Genomic DNA, 15,874 nt, shown 5'->3' with positions numbered 1-15,874 from the left:
GAGCAGATGGAGGAACAGCAAAAAAGCTATCCAAAGCTACACAACGAAGTATGACATAGGAAGAGGAGGGAGACTGTACCTTACTCAAGCTCAGTGGAAAATACTTTCCATGTTGTGCAGAGTGCTGAAACCCCTCGAAGTAATCACCTGTGAAGTGAGTTCAGACACTGCCAGCTTGAGTCAGGTAATTCCCCTCATTAAATTAGTCTGGTACATTATCATGCATGTATACACTATATATTACAGTATAAATCTTTATAAGGGATGTATAAAGGGATGTAGTCAGCATCCCAGCGTGCGGCATGCCGATGGGTGAAATACCAGTGCTGATATCCCGACGGCATTGGGATCCCAGTACCAGAATCCCGAAGGTGTGTATCGGGCGTTAGGGAGAGGGTTAGGCTACGGGGTTAGGTTTAGGCATTAGGGGGAGGGTTAGGGCTAGGCACTAGGGGGTGGGTTAGGTTTATGGTGTGGGGAGAGGAAGCCTAGGTTTAGGCACTAGGGGGGGGTTAGGGTTAGGCACCAGGGAGGGAGGGGTAGGGGTAGGGGTAAGGGATAGTCTTACCTGCTTTACTTAATGGTGTCGGGATCTCATACCCAACCTCCCAGATGGCCAGGGGAAGCTACTGTACTGCCTTTATGCATACAGTAAAGCTACAAGAGAGGGGGATCTTAAAATCCTTCTGTGGCAGTGCCAGGCTGGGGCATGAAGGGCCCACAGGGGAATGCAGTGGTAGGAGTTTTTACTTACGGTGTGTGGTCAGTCAGAAGGGGTGTGGCCAGCCTCCACAGAGGCTTAGCTAACCATTATAAAGGGTTTGGGTATGAGAGCATGAAGGCTGTACAGTAGCATCGCCTGGTCATCTGGGAAGTGAAGCCTTCACAATGGAGAATGTGACAATCTCTATTCATAAGCTGGCAAGCAAGCATTGTTAAATAGCTTCAATACATAGGAATTAGAGTAAACAATGTAAAATGAATTATGTATCACGGAAACCGAAAGTACTTTGTTTACATCCACATATAGAAACTCCTAGGGGTATATCTTCTAGAGTGCAGGTTTATATAAGTGTAGTTGTTGCCCATAGCAACCAATCAGATTGTAGCTATTATCTTCTAGAAGGTGCTAGGTAAATGACAAATAGTATCTAATGGCTTGCTATGGGCAACATCTCCGCTTCTACAAACCCGCACTTTAATGAATACTATATAATCCCTACAATCCAGTTTAAAGACTGAAATTGAATCCAGGAGTCCGGACCTTTGATTTTCTAACCACTGTGCCACCTGTACTTAACTTTTCTCTTTTGTATTTTGTCTGTAAATAACCAATTCTGTTAGGCAATTGGTACAAATAGCACAAAATAAGAGCAATATTTACTAGCTAGAGAGCACATATTGTGCGAATCCTCACAGATAAAAACATCAGATAAACATTTTGCATGATATTATTTTCACTTCAGCGCAGCATTTACAGTAATCCTCATTAGCAGCTAGGAAAATAAATAAGTCATTAAGCCACAATGAAGCGTGCTGAGGCATTGCATGTGAAAATGCATCTGCTCATGATAAAATGGAGGAATAATACAAGAGAATGATGAATGCAGTGTTCTACCTTTTCATGTCATAAAGAAATCACGGAGAGATGTATGACACACTACAAATACTGTACATGTTGAAAGTAATTATATTTTAAAAAGAAAGGTATGGCCTTCGATGATGAAGTATTGAACCCGCTGCGAGTGAAACATTACACCAGAGCAATTCATCATTGCTCCGGTGCGGGAACAGCTGCTCCGAAAAGCAGCTGTCTCCTTGGTTAGTATCGCAGCTACAGAAGTAGCTGCGTTACTTACCTCCTCCCAGTCGTCCCGGCTATGCATGCATGACCCGAGTTCACACATGCACACAGCCGCCGGGGAGGTAGTGAGGAGGTGGCGGAGAGATCCACTCGGATCCCTCTTTGCATCCCCGGAACTCCTTCCCATAGGAAGGAGTGGAAATCCGAGAACAAGTGCCGTCTGAAGATTGTTCAGTTTTCAGAGTTTGCTGAATACCAGGGGGTCCATTTGGGACTAGCCCGGTAACCTAAATAACGTTTCTGCATGGTTACCGGGCCATTTATCATTCAATGAATAGGTCCCTCTGTGAGATGTTATTGTTCACACTTGTGGAGTGAGATGTGACTTTGTGATGAGACTCAGATTACAGTAAGAAGTAGGCCAAGCCTGAGGTATGCAGTCATTGGGAAATAATGCAGTCATGTGATCTAGTGTGTCCAATCATGTTGGTTTTAACTCTCTCAATATACTACACCATCTTATAAAAATGTCCCCTATATAAGAACATGATCAGGAATGGCCACATTTTATGACGTTTAATCGGGGGTTGATGCAGTCTATGAAGTAGTGTAACATTCATATCGACATGGTTAGTGCAACTTGAGATGTGGAAAGAGTTACTTTGCATGTGTTCTTATTGCTGAGGGGGCAAAAGTGTGATTGAGATCAGATACCCAGCACACCTGTACAAAATATTTGTTATATGCTGGAGCTGGTTGTCTCGGTGCACAAGATGGTGGTGGAGCCATTAGCATATTTTTGCAGCCACTGCTGTATGGAATCACAGCAGTGGCATAACTATAAATTTTGCTCCCCTCTGCCAAAAAGTTTCAGACGCCCACCACCGTCCATAAAACAAACACACCCAAAGACAATGTTTAAGGTCTGTGGTTTTAACATTATGCCACACCATAATGCTCCTTACACATTATGCCACACAATAATACCATGTATAACACATAATGACACACAGTAATGCCCTTATAACAAATAATGCCACACCGTAATGCCCCTATAGCAAATTATGCCACGCCATAATGTCCCTATAACACATTATGCCACACCGTAATGCCGCATACAACACATTATGCCACACAGTAATGCCCTCAAATGCATTATGCCCCCTATAGCACATTGTGCCACACAGTAATGCCCCTTACACACTATGCCACACAATAATGCCCATTACATCCCACCCTGAAAGATCTACTTCACCAACCCTCCTCTCTGCTCCTGCCAGTCTGTCACCTCAGCTCAAGACAGGTTGCACAGTTTCTATGTCCGGGTAGAACCAGATTATTGGGAACATAGCTTATTACAGGAAAACTGAATGTATCAAGTTAGTGCCCCTTATGCAGTGCCTCCTGTAGTAGTCCCCTTGTAGTTGTGCCCCTTATGCATTGCCCCCTGTAGTAGTGCCCCTTATGCACTGCTCCCTGTAGTAGTACCCATTATGCAGGGCCCCCTGTAGCAGAGCCCATTATGCAATGTCCCCTGTAGCAGTGCCCCTTATGCAATGCCCCATGTAGTAGTGCCCCTTAAGGAATGCCCCCTGTAGCAGTGCCCATTATGCAGGCCACCCTGTAGCAGTGCCCCTTATGCAATGCCCCCTGTTATAATGCTCCATTTGCCATGCCCCCTGTTGTAGTGCCCCTTATGCAGGGCCCTCTGTAGTAGTGCCCATATGCAGTTCCCCTGTAGTTGTGACCATGTGCAGTGCCCCCTGTAGTTGAGCCCATATGCAGTGCCCCCTGTAGTTATGCCCATATGCCATGCTCCCTGTAGTTGTGGCCCTTAAAGTAGTGCCCCTGTAGTTGTGTCCATTAAAGTAGTGCCCCATGCCCCATGTAGTTTTTCCCCTTGTAGTTGTGCCCTCCCCAGTACTTACCTGATCCCAGTACTTACCTGATTCAATGCGGCCATCGTCCATGCTGTTGCTCCCGCTGCCAAGCTGACTGGATCTAACTTGATCCAGCAGGTGCGGCCGCGCAGGCTCCTCACGTCGCAGGTGATGTCATGATGTCACCTGTGCACTGCGTCACTGGGAACGCTGGCCTCTGAAGCGATCGGAGGCTTCCTTAGCCACGGATCACTTCAGAGGCCAGCGTTCACAGTTGCAGTGCTGATGCAACGGCCCCCGGTGCCCCCAAGCCACCACCGCGCGGGGCTGCCGGGACCGTAGTTACGCCACTGAATGACATGGAATTTGCATTCATATTTGAATCAGGACCAGATTACTTTATTTTGCTGCAGTCTGCTACTGGGCAATTCTTGATATATCAGCTTATGTAAGATGGTCTGTGCATATAGCTATGTGAGACTTTAATCTATAATAGTGGTTTGGCAGTATTAGCAGTAAATTCAAAACTGCGTTACCATATTGGGACACAATATAATGTGCCTGATGCAGAGGTGGATGCTAATGCATGCGCGGCTGCGATTTATTTATGATTTGCAGCTGCGATAATATGCTAATGCTAGTTTCAGCCTTCCCTTGTTGTACTTGCTGGCGCCAGACAGTGCAAGTCCTCAGATGCCCACATTCAATGTCCGTGGATAGTAGAAATCCACAGGTGTACTCAAACACTCCACCATCGGCGCACATCGCGATCACCATCGGCACAACACCCCATGGCTGGTGCAGTGTCTCCTTTTGAACTTTCTCTAAACGTGGCCGGTGGGACTGCGGCTCTGCATATGAGACTCCCGTGACACTCCCATAACACGCCTATAAGACGGTCTTTTGTTGCGTTTCCCAGACACTGCCCAGGAATGGTACCAGAAAGGAGATCAAATAAATGACCAACAAGACTCTATTATGGAGCAGACAACTAGTGAATCTTAGCGCCTGCCTCGACGCACCAGCTGAACACAAAACGTGATATTCTAGTAGCCAACCAGCAACAACACGTGGAAAATTCCAAACTCCACACAAAAAGTAGTACAAATAGAAATGGGTGTGCTGAGGCACTCAAGAATAATAGAATACAGTAGCATCAATAATAAACATTCATTTGGATATAATAAATACAATATATCTCCCGGGAGTAGAATAATAAAAATAGTAATAAAAAATTATTATTGCAATAAGTAATTCTAAAATCCAAAAAGGAAACATAATCACAGTAAACATTTGATGGTCATAGTAATCCTCTAGTGCAAATGGATTCTATTGTTTTGATCAGCATCCTTAAAAGGAAGATCCTCAGAAATAGATATATATGTTGCAAGACTTACGTAGCCCGATATTAATTAGTTTCCCATAATAGGAATAAACTGAAATAGTGCGGGATCAGTTGGAAGATGTAGTAACAGTCCAGAAGGTATGAATCCTGTCATAGGGGAAACAGTTCACGTAACTCATGAGTTTGTAAATGTAGCAGTTATCCTCATAAATACTCACTGGCTTCAGAATCCTCCATTAGATTGCCTCACCCGATGATGTGCGGGAGCTGGTGCAGTAACCTCCTACTGCCGCAACCGTCTCACAGGGGGCTAATAGTATCTGGGTTCAGGGTCCTCCGAAAGTTGCCTTACCCGATGGTGTGTGGGAGTTGATGACTCACTGCTGCTGCAGCCGGCACACAGGGGGCTAGTAGTATCCTGGAGGATAGGCGGGCAGGACTCCAGTCCACCACCCAGCGATCAAACTGGAGGCAGAGTTAGTAAGTTAGGTCAAACAGACCTTCTTGCGATGCAGTCCACAAATAACTGGCAGGTATCCCAGATATATCCGCCCAACACAGACAGGATGCCAACAGATAGCTCGAGTGCTGATGGTATATTAGCACATCTAATCCTCAACGCGTTTCTCCTTATCTAACGGCTTTCTCAAGAAGCAGGTGCATGGCTTCATCACAGACAATCAGCTACTGTAGCTGTCTGTCCGTGATCAAGTCATGCAGGCGAAATTGCATATTAGTCCCTAGGGTGCCCCACAACCACGCAGTGTGGGACACCCCTACACCCAGGTTGTATGTGGACACATGTCCTTTATTCTTTACATACATCTATGCTTTCATGTATTGCTTAAAACACACCAAGTGTCTGTCAGTTTTTTTCAAACAAACAGCAGTGCAAGAGGTTTTTTTTGGCTAATAGGAAGCAATTTTGATGTACTTAGACAAGGTACACTATCCAACAGCTCGGGATACCTATTGCCTAGAGACGCTCTGGCAACTAAGGAGTCTATACTTTATTGTACATAGATTCAGGAAGAACAAATACTTTTCTGCTTTTCATTTGCAAACGCTGAACACATGCAAATAGTTCTCTACTTTTTGACTACCTTTTTACAATAATATGTGCATTGTATTGTTTGCACTATATATATATATATATATATATGTCAAAAATCCACTGCAGTCGCCACTCCCAGATCTGGGGTGCAAACCTGCATTCGTTATTTACCAGGCCTGGGGTGCAAAGTGGCCTGTGACCACATTGCTTAAATAAATAAAAACAGAAAATTCAGCACTCACCATTTTTAAATCACTCACAATTACACATAAATAATGGGGGTTTGGTTCATGGATTGATCAATGCATTTAAGCCTGAAGCCCACATCATATATATATTTTGCCTATATATATATATATATATATATATATATATATATATAAAACCAAAACCAACCTGCGCTATATTAAAAACAGCCGCTCCTTTCAGTAAGTCCTCTGTCAGTAGGACCAACACATAAATACAAAACAATTGCTTCAAGGGTGCTACAACACACTTAATAATACAGACAATCCTTATATTCTTCGTAAATAACAATCCCTTCAGGGTTTATAGGCTCCAGTTATTTCTGTTTTGTGAATGTAGATAACAACTTTTGTGCTCGCTTTTCAGAGCTGATCGGAGAGTTCATATGAAAAAACTTGTTTTAATGTCCTTCTTGAGGTTCTATAAGATACCCTCATACCAGAAAAACACCCAAGATTGGCCCAAAGGCCAACATTAATACAATATAAAGCAATCTTTATTAAAAAATTTGCAAATTCAGATAAAGGATAAAAATAGATTTTCCACACCTTACAAATGAATGAAGGTTTGTGACATATAATGTCCACCATTAGTGTAAACTAGGGGTGTGCACCGGCCACTTTTCGTGTTTTGTGTTTTGGTTTTGGATCTGGATCTTTCTTCGTGTTTTGGATCTGGATTGGTTTTGCCAAAACCACCCTTCCGTGTTTTGGGTTCTGGGTTTTGTGTTTTGGATCTGTATTTTTTTTAAAAAAAGCATAAAAACAGCTAAAATCACAGAATTTGTTGGTTTCTCTGCTCCTATGCTATTATTAACCTCAATAACCTTAATTTCCACTCATTTCCAGTCTATTCTGAACACCTCACACCTCACAATAGTGTTTTCATGTCCAAAAGGTTGCACCGAGGTAGCTGGATGACTATGCTAAGCGACACGAGTGGGCGGCACAAACACGTGACCCATCTAGGAGTGACACTGCAGTGGCAGACAGGATGGCAGTTAGAAAAACTAGGCCCCAAACTGTACATAATGCAAAGAAAAAAAAGAAGTGCAAGATGGAATTGTCCTTGGGCCCTCCCACCCACCCTTATGTTGTATAAACAGGACATGCACACTTTAACAAATCAATCATTTCAGCGCCAGGGTCTGCCACACAACTGTGGCTGAAATGATTGGTTCGTTTGGGCCCCCACAAAACAAGCTGGCAATTAATGTGTCCCTGCACAAACTGGCTCTACGGAGGCAAGATGTCATCCTCATCCTCCTCATCCACCGATTCCTCACCCTCTTCAGTGTGTACATCCTCATCCTCACAGAGTATTAATTCGTCCCTGCTGGAACCACAGGTCCCTCTGTACGTTCTGGAGGCTGGTCTCCCTGGAAGAGTTGATAATTCATTTTATGAACATCATCTTCTCCACATTTTGTGGAAGCAACCTCCTACGCCTTTCGCTGACAAGGTTCCCGGCTGCACTAAACACTCTTTCGGAGTACACACTGGAGGGGGGGCAACTCAGGTAAAATAGAGCCAGTTTGTACAGGGACCTCCAAATTGCTTCTTTTTCCTGCCAGTACAGGTACGGACTGTCTGACATGCCTACTTGGATGCTGTCACCGATGTAATCCTTTAACAGACAGACGCACGCTTGTCGCTGCTGCTTTGAGGATTCAAGTGCGGCTACAGCCCACACAATTCACAAAGACAGAAAAAAAAAAAGAATATTTTTATTGTTTGTGGAGCACACTTTGAGGGTTACACCACCCTTTAACAGACAGACGCACGCTTGTCGCTGCTGCTTTGAGGATGCAAGTGCGGCTACAGCCCACACAATTCACAAAGACAGAAAAAAGAAGAAGAATATTTTAATTGTTTGTGTAGAACACTTTGAGGTGTCACCACCCTTTAACAGACAGACGCACGCTTGTCGCTGCTGCTTTAAGGATGCAGGTGCGGCTACAGCCCACACATTTCACAAAGACCGAAAAAAAAAAGAACAATATTTTAATTGTTTGTGTAGAACACTTTGAGGTGTCATCACCCTTTAACAGACAGACGCACGCTTGTCGCTGCTGCTTTAAGGATGCAGGTGCGGCTACAGCCCACACAATTCACATAGACAGAAAAAAAAAGAACAATATTTTAATTGTTTCTGTAGCACACTTTGAGGGTGTCACCACCCTTTAACAGACAGACGCACGCTTGTCGCTGCTGCTTTGAGGATGTAAGTGTGGCTACATCGCACACAAGTCACAAACACATTAAAAAAATAGTTTTTTATTTTTTGGAACACTTTGAGAGTTACACCACCCTTTAACAGACAGACGCACGCTTGTCGCTGCTGCTTTAAGGATGCAGGTGCGGCTACAGCCCACACATTTCACAAAGACCGAAAAAAAAAGAACAATATTTTAATTGTTTGTGTAGAACACTTAGAGGGTGTCACCACCCTTTAACAGACAGACGCACGCTTGTCGCTGCTGCTTTAAGGATGCAGGTGCGGCTACAGCCCACACATTTCACAAAGACCAAAAAAAAAAGAACAATATTTTAATTGTTTGTGTAGCACACTTTGAGGGTGTCACCACCCTTTAACAGACAGACGCACGCTTGTCGCTGCTGCTTTAAGGATGCAGGTGCGGCTACAGCCCACACAATTCACAAAGACAGAAAAAAGAACAATATTTTAATTGTTTGTGTAGCACACTTTGAGGGTGTCACCACCCTTTAACAGACAGACGCACGCTTGTCGCTGCTGCTTTAAGGATGCAGGTGCGACTACAGCCCACACAATTCACAAAGACAGAAAAAAGAACAATATTTTAATTGTTTGTGTAGCACACTTTGAGGGTGTCACCACCCTTTAACAGACAGACGCACGCTTGTCGCTGCTGCTTTAAGGATGCAGGTGTGGCTACAGCCCACACATTTCACAAAGACCAAAAAAAAAAGAACAATATTTTAATTGTTTCTGTAGCACACTTTGAGGGTGTCACCACCCTTTAACAGACAGACGCACGCTTGTCGCTGCTGCTTTGAGGATGCAAGTGTGGCTACATCGCACACAAGTCACAAACACATTAAAAAAATAGTTTTTTATTTTTTGGAACACTTTGAGAGTTACACCACCCTTTAACAGACAGACGCACGCTTGTCGCTGCTGCTTTAAGGATGCAGGTGCGGCTACAGCCCACACATTTCACAAAGACCGAAAAAAAAAGAACAATATTTTAATTGTTTGTGTAGAACACTTAGAGGGTGTCACCACCCTTTAACAGACAGACGCACGCTTGTCGCTGCTGCTTTAAGGATGCAGGTGCGGCTACAGCCCACACATTTCACAAAGACCAAAAAAAAAAAGAACAATATTTTAATTGTTTGTGTAGCACACTTTGAGGGTGTCACCACCCTTTAACTGACAGACGCACGCTTGTCGCTGCTGCTTTAAGGATGCAGGTGCGGCTACAGCCCACACAATTCACAAAGACAGAAAAAAGAACAATATTTTAATTGTTTGTGTAGCACACTTTGAGGGTGTCACCACCCTTTAACAGACAGACGCACGCTTGTCGCTGCTGCTTTAAGGATGCAGGTGCGACTACAGCCCACACAATTCACAAAGACAGAAAAAAGAACAATATTTTAATTGTTTGTGTAGCACACTTTGAGGGTGTCACCACCCTTTAACAGACAGACGCACGCTTGTCGCTGCTGCTTTAAGGATGCAGGTGTGGCTACAGCCCACACATTTCACAAAGACCAAAAAAAAAAGAACAATATTTTAATTGTTTGTGTAGCACACTTTGAGGGTGTCACCACCCTTTAACAGACAGACGCACGCTTGTCGCTGCTGCTTTGAGGATGCAAGTGTGGCTACATCGCACACAAGTCACAAACACATAAAAAAAATAGTTTTTTATTTTTTGGAACACTTTGAGAGTTACACCACCCTTTAACAGACAGACGCACGCTTGTCGCTGCTGCTTTAAGGATGCAGGTGAGGCTACAGCCCACACATTTCACAAAGACCGAAAAAAAAAGAACAATATTTTAATTGTTTGTGTAGAACACTTTGAGGGTGTCACCACCCTTTAACAGACAGACGCATGCTTGTCGCTGCTGCTTTGAGGATGCAGGTGGAATCTAGACGGGATTTGGAACCGAGGACACACTACCTCCATCAATTGTCTAAATCCCACTGCACTAATGTCGGATACCGGACGCACGTCTAACACCAACATAGCAGTCAAGGCCTCAGTTATACATTTTGCTTCAGGATGACTGCTGTCGTACTTCATCCTCATCGCTAGGGACTGTTGGAGGGTCAATTGTTTAGTAAAAGTAGTGATGTTCCTACTTCCTCTCTGGGATGATGAACAACTCCCAGCAGCAGCAACAGCACTAGGAGGAAGAGGTTCTTGATCTTTCCCTATTTTATTTTTATCGGAGAAAGTTTGGTCCTCCATTTATGTTATATTGATATATATACGTGCGGCTAAAGCGCACACAAACACAGAAAATATTATTTTATTTTTGCTGGAGAGTAGTGCACTTTGTGGGTTACACCACCCTTTAAGAAATGAGCCAGCCGGCTCTTTACTTATGGGACACAGGCGCACGCTTGACGCTGCTCCTTTGTTGATGCACGTGCAGCCACAGTGCACACAATTCACAAACACAGAAAATAATTTTTTTTTTGGTTTGGACTGGAGTGTACTTTCGGGGGTTACAGCACCCTTAATGGTCAAGCCAGCCGGCCCTTTACTTATGACACAGGCGCACGCTTGGCACTACTTTGTTGATGCACGTGCGGCTACTGCGCACACAATTCACAAACACAGAAAATAATTTTTTTTTAGGTTTGGACTGGAGTGTACTTTCGGGGGTTACAGCACCCTTAACGGTCAAGCCAGCCGGCCCTTTACTTATGACACAGGTGCACGCTTGGCACTACTTTGTTGATGCACGTGCGGCTACTGCGCACACAATTCACAAACACAGAAAATAATTTTTTTTTGGTTTGGACTGGAGTGTACTTTCGGGGGTTACAGCACCCTTTAACGGTCAAGCCAGCCGGCCCTTTACTTATGACACAGGCGCACGCTTGGCACTACTTTGTTGATGCACGTGCGGCTACTGCGCACACAATTCACAAACACAGAAAATAATTTTTTTTTGGTTTGGACTGGAGTGTACTTTCGGGGGTTACAGCACCCTTTAACGGTCAAGCCAGCCGGCCCTTTACTTATGACACAGGCGCACGCTTGGCACTACTTTGTTGATGCACGTGCGGCTACTGCGCACACAATTCACAAACACAGAAAATTATTTTTTTTGGTTTGGACTGGAGTGTACTTTCGGGGGTTACAGCACCCTTTAACGGTCAAGCCAGCCGGCCCTTTACTTATGACACAGGCGCACGCTTGGCACTACTTTGTTGATGCACGTGCGGCTACTGCGCACACAATTCACAAACACAGAAAATAATTTTTTTTTTGGTTTGGACTGGAGTGTACTTTCGGGGGTTACAGCACCCTTAACGGTCAAGCCAGCCGGCCCTTTACTTATGACACAGGTGCACGCTTGGCACTACTTTGTTGATGCACGTGCGGCTACTGCGCACACAATTCACAAACACAGAAAATAATTTTTTTTTGGTTTGGACTGGAGTGTACTTTCGGGGGTTACAGCACCCTTTAACGGTCAAGCCAGCCGGCCCTTTACTTATGACACAGGCGCACGCTTGGCACTACTTTGTTGATGCACGTGCGGCTACTGCGCACACAATTCACAAACACAGAAAATATATTATTTTTTTAGCACTTGGGGGGAGCACCCCTGATGGACAGAGCACCCCCTGGACAACACTACAGCACTCCTTTAGGACTGGAACACTGCACAGGACTTTGGAGTGGACACAGCCCCTATGGAGAACTGACTGCACAACACAGTCCAGCCAGCCCCTATGGACTTTGAAGTAGTGGACACAGCCCCTATTAACAACAGCAGCACAGCACAACACAGCCAGCCCCTATGGACTTTGAAGTAGTGGACAACAGCAGCACTACACTACACAGCCCTAACTCCCACCCTCCCTCTTCACTGTCCACAGCCGAGTGAGAAAATGGCACCGACGTGGGTACCTTATATAGGATCCAAAACCCGCGAGACTCGGAAGGCGGGATGATGACGTTTTGCCTCGATTTCAGATCCGAGTCAGGCGGGAAAAGTCGAGCCTGATTCGGATCGGACTCGGATCGGGGGGGCTCGGGGGGGTTCGGATTTCAGAAATCCGAACCCGCTCACCCCTAGTGTAAACCCTGGACATTGAAAGATGTGGAAAATCTATTTTTATCGGTATAAAAGATGTTGATGTATTAACATATTTATACATTTATCTATCTGAATTTGCGAATTTTTTAATAAAGATTGTTTTACATTGTATTAATGTTGGCCTTTGGGCCTATCTTGGGTGTTTTTCTGGTATGAGGGTATCTTATAGAACCTCAAGAAGGACGTTAAAACAAGTTTTTTCATATGAACTCTCCAATCAGCTCTGAAAAGCAAGCACGAAAGTTGTTATCTACATTCACAAAACAGAAATAACTGGAGCCTATAAACCCTGAAGGGATTGTTACTTATGAAGAATATAAGGATTGTCTGTATTATTAAGTGTGTTGTAGCGCCCTTGAAATAATTGATTTGTGTATATATATATATATATATATATATATATACTACATGCATTATTTTTGTTCCAAACTACCATGAGATCTTTATTTATGATGCACTCCTCATAATACTGTTGCTAAATAAAATTGTAATTTGTGCACTGTATGCTATTTAATACATGCTGCTATAAACTATGCACAATTGCACTTTATTATCTAAGAACAGCTACCTCAGCATAATCGTTAACAAACTGTATAGTGAATGATTAAGGTGATCATTAAATATCTACTCTGGTATGTAATAGTAATACTATTGTTGAATAATTCATACTTGAATACTGTACACATGACTTACCTTAGTTACCTATCATACTCCTTTCATTTCATGCCTACAGCCCAGTAGCTTTCTCATTCACTGTCCTATGGGAATTGGTATGACATACCGCCAGACTAAAGCCCAGCAGATGTAATACTGAACGGCGGAAGGCATAAGAATGAAGATCCCGACAGGGTAAGTATTTAAGCTATACCTAACCCTTCCCCCCCCTAACCCTCCCTTAGGGGTGCCTAACCCTAACCTCCCCTCCTAGTGCCTAACCTCCCCCCCAGGGGTGCCTAAACCTAACCCCCCACTCCCGGCACCCTAAATCTAACCCTCCTGGGGGGGTGCCTAACACTAACCACCCCTTCCCCTATCCTAGCCCTAACCCTCCCGGGGGGGGGTGCCTAACCCTAAGCCCCCCCGGAAGCCCCTAAACCTAAACCAATGCCTAGCTTTCCTTCGTTCGGTATGCCGGGCGTCAGGATTTCGACATGGAGATAATGATAGGTGTCGGGATTTTGACTATATAAAAAGATTAATGTGATCACTAGTGCTTCAATAAAACTAGAAGGCAGCAGTATGGTACTGAAGTGGTCTCAAACATTCCTCAAAACATATATATAAACAAAAAAGTACGTTCCTACGCCCTCTTACAAGATATAGAAACTTCCTCTACTTAGTGCAGAAAATAATCAGAAACATTAGTCCATATGAATGTTCATAAAATGCTTCCAGAGAGACGAACAGTCAAATTGATCTCTTTTAGACCTCCACAGAATCCTTTCGCTCACAATAACTCCGTACCGTATGGTTGGCATGCAGTTTCCTAGACACCCAGAATAGCATGTGCAGTAAACCACCAAAGTCTCCCGGGATAGACAGATGGATCTGCTGGTGTTCCTAGATAACTGCCAAAACACTCCTTCCACTCTCTGGTACCGAAGCCCTTACACTGACCACCAACGCGTTTTGACTCCAAACAGTGAGTCTATCATGGGAGACTTTGGTGGTTTACTGCACATGCTATTCTGGGTGTCTAGGAAACTGCACCCCAACCATACGCTACAAGGCCTTACATATATGTTTTGGTGACAGAATTTTATTGTTTTAAATTGGCCAAAAAAAAATTCTATTAAAAACAATATTATGCTATATGGATCATCTTCTCTTCTCTTCTATGAGACCTGACAGAGTTATTGTGAGTGAAAGGATTCTGTGGAAGTTGGGATTTTGACGCCTATCATGAGTCCCATGCCGGGATTTCACAGTCGGGAAGCCAGCAGTTGCCATTTCGACTGCCGGCTTCCTGACTTCATACCGTCCTATGCACTTAGTGCAAGATACAGACTAGTAGAGACAAATAGCGGTAACAGGGAAACGTTACTGGCTTTTGTGTCCAAGGGTTACTGTGGAACACATGTCTCTCACTCCCCACCCTATGCCCTAGGTAAGATGGGAAGCAGCAGAACTGTGCAATACAGGTCTTTCACACCCTGACTTTCACTCTTATCCACCTAATGGTATTAATGAAGTGCTTACTGATGTAAGTATTTGCAACAAAGGATATTATCATTTAATTTCTCCCTTTTTTTCATGATAGCAGCAACAATATTGTTGTAATACTTTGTTCCTGTGAGTATTTTATACCATCTATGTGTTATATGTATTTGTATATGTAAATTGTATCTATATGTAAAGTGTATCATCTTGACACACCTCCCCATTTTTGTTTTGTAAGTCTATTTTAATAATTTTTTTTGATACATTAAAAGTGATATTTAATTTCAAATACTCATACAGGCTATAAGAGTGCTCCATAATAGAGTGTTGTTGGTCATTTATTTGATCTCCTTTCTGGTACTGTTATTGTGTACTCTAACTCCATCACAACTTAATTGGTTGATACTGAGGAACACCTGTGGTCATAGCCCTTCTAGATCCATCTTCTTTCTGAATTTTGATTCTGTAATTTTATGTAGTAGCTTTACCAGTGCGTTGGTATATTTCCTGGATCCTCTCCCCACCCCCTTGTCCTTTTTTTCCTCACCAATCTGCCAATGAATCACTTTCACATCTTCCCATATCTGCAAAATGAGCCTTCCTAAAATCTAACACCTTTGTTTTTGTGTGGGACACTGTCTTTATACTAGAGATGTGTGCCGAACTCCATGTTGGATTTTGGATCTGGATTTATCTTCATGTTTTGGTTTTGCAAAACCACCCTCAAAGGTTTTGGTTTTGGATCTGGGAAATTTAAATAAAAAAAGTTTTTAAAACAGCTAAAATTATGTAATTTATGCAAACCAAAACCCGAAAATTCAGATTTAAAATCCGAATTCCGAACCGTGAAAAGATCAGAAATGTGACATGGATTTATTCAGATCTCCTCAGGAGATCAGAACTGCTCGGCTTTATCCAGATTCACAAAATTCAGGTGGATTCAGATCTCTGGAGAAACTAACCGCACATCTCTACCCTTCAATGAACTATACTTCTTGATGGTCACTGGATCCTACAGTAGGTTCTCTCCAACATTTACATCTAATATCCTGT

The sequence above is a fragment of the Taudactylus pleione genome, unplaced genomic scaffold, assembly GCF_031769625.1.
Source record: "Taudactylus pleione unplaced genomic scaffold, aTauple2 ptg000238l, whole genome shotgun sequence".
Taxonomy (NCBI): Eukaryota; Metazoa; Chordata; class Amphibia; order Anura; family Myobatrachidae; genus Taudactylus; species Taudactylus pleione.
This window is presented reverse-complemented; position numbering follows the sequence as displayed.